The sequence below is a fragment of the Bombus impatiens genome, unplaced genomic scaffold (assembly GCF_000188095.3).
Source record: "Bombus impatiens unplaced genomic scaffold, BIMP_2.2 scf_0734, whole genome shotgun sequence".
In the NCBI taxonomy this organism is placed as follows: Eukaryota; Metazoa; Arthropoda; class Insecta; order Hymenoptera; family Apidae; genus Bombus; species Bombus impatiens.
In genome coordinates, this window is record NT_177153.1 from 1 (window position 1) to 1922 (window position 1922).

At 35.2% G+C, this 1922-nt stretch overlaps 1 pseudogene; it reads left to right on the forward strand.

Moving 5' to 3' along the window:
• Positions 1-514: 514 nt before the first annotated feature.
• LOC105681279 lies at positions 515-1636 on the forward strand (annotated as a pseudogene).
• The last annotated feature ends 286 nt before the right edge of the window (positions 1637-1922 follow it).

Genomic DNA, 1922 nt, shown 5'->3' on the forward strand with positions numbered 1-1922 from the left:
TAAGATAAACATAATAAAAGTAAGTACTGAAGAAAACAATGCGGATATTTTTACGAAAACACTGTGTAGAGAGAAATTTGAAAGGTTTAGGTCATGGATGAATGTAAAATAAGAGAAATGTAAATAAAGCGATAAATGTTAAATATTTTGTTAATTCGACAAGTATGTAAATAAAATTAAGTGTACAGTATAAATGTAAGGAGGCGTGTTAGGGAAATGATACATTTACACTGTACATGAGAGTGTGTGTGTAAGGGTCAGAGGGCGTCCAGGCCTTAGTGGAGACAAAAGACTGTTGCCAGACGTTAGGAGAATCTAGAATAGTCGGTTGGCGATAAGCGTGCGTGCAAGACGTTCTTCAGTGTAATATAGATGTATAGCTGTTGTGTGTGAAATATAGTCAATTATTTGTATTTCCAAATCCTCGAATTTCCTTAACAAATATATACTTGTTCCTTTCAATATTTACGGCTGTCAGGAGCCAAATTGATTAACTTTCTTTTCTGGAATTGAGCTGGTATTTCTTCGTCTTCAGATTTACGATGACATCTAAGCAAAACACCCTTCGGCTTTGAAAAAGGTTTATCCCGTGAAAGGTGACGTGAATCTGCCAGATTTAGGTCTTTCGCGAGAACATAGAAATCTGTTGCTTGAGGAAGTAAATATAGTGTTTCACGCCGCGGCCACTGTGAGATTCAACGAGCTATTACACGTGGCTGTTAATGTGAATACGAAAGGTACAGCTCGTATCATCGAACTTTGGAACGAACTAAAGCATCCAATTAGCTTCGTCCACGTCAGCACAGCTTTTAGTAATGCTAATCTACATGAGATTGGGGAAAAAGTTTACACGTAAGAATAAGTTATACGCAAACGTTGTTCCATGATTTACGACTACTATATTCATAATTACAACGTGAATAATATGTTCACTTATTATCGACTTTGCAGTACGAGCCTGAAACCTTCGGAGGTGATCGATATATGCGACCAATTCGACAAAAATTCGATAAACCTAATGGAAAAAGGGATTTTAAAAACTTATCCAAATACATACGCATTCAGTAAGAATTTAGCAGAGCAGATTGTAGCAAGCAAGTGCAAAGGTCTACCAGTTGCGATAGTGCGGCCAAGCATAATTGGTGCTTCTCTAGAAGAACCATGTCCTGGTTGGATAGAGAATATTTCTGCATTAACAAGTATTTTCATAGATCTTTCCCAATAGTAATTGTTCAATACTCCTTACGTTTCCTACAAGTGGAATTAATCGATTTGATTGTGAATAGATAAATGAGAGTCTCTCCACTAGATCATCATTAATATAGCTCAAATTTGTTGTCGCTCACAATTACGAGAATTCTTACCAATGTATTTAGCGCCACATTTCTGGTAATCAAAAATCACAAATAATTTCTAAACTAATTTAATGTTACCAGGTACCTTTCTGCTAATCAGCAGAGGATGTGTAACAACGATGTGGAGTAGGAGAGATGCAAGATTGGATGTGGTGCCTGTCGATTTCGTAGTCGACGTGATAATATGTACTGCATGGCATGTCACGCTACATCGTGATAATGGAGTTAAAGTATACTACACGAGTAACGCATGCCTATTTAAGTAATATTTATAACGAAGTTTTTTCAACTAATGTAATTCGATTGTTATTGTATCTCAAAAGATTTAGATTAGTTAAGTGACGTGGATAATAAAGGAGCAAACAAACATGGAAGATCTTAATATGTCATTAGTTTAGAAAAATAGCGATACAATGTAATATTTATTTCAGTTCCGTAATATTTCCCGAGATACTCGTATGATAATAAACTTTGCTTTAAATATAATTCTAGAAATTAAAAATAATGTAAGTTTTTCAATTGACAAGGTGGGGTCCGATGATAAATGCTATGAAAAAATATAGCACA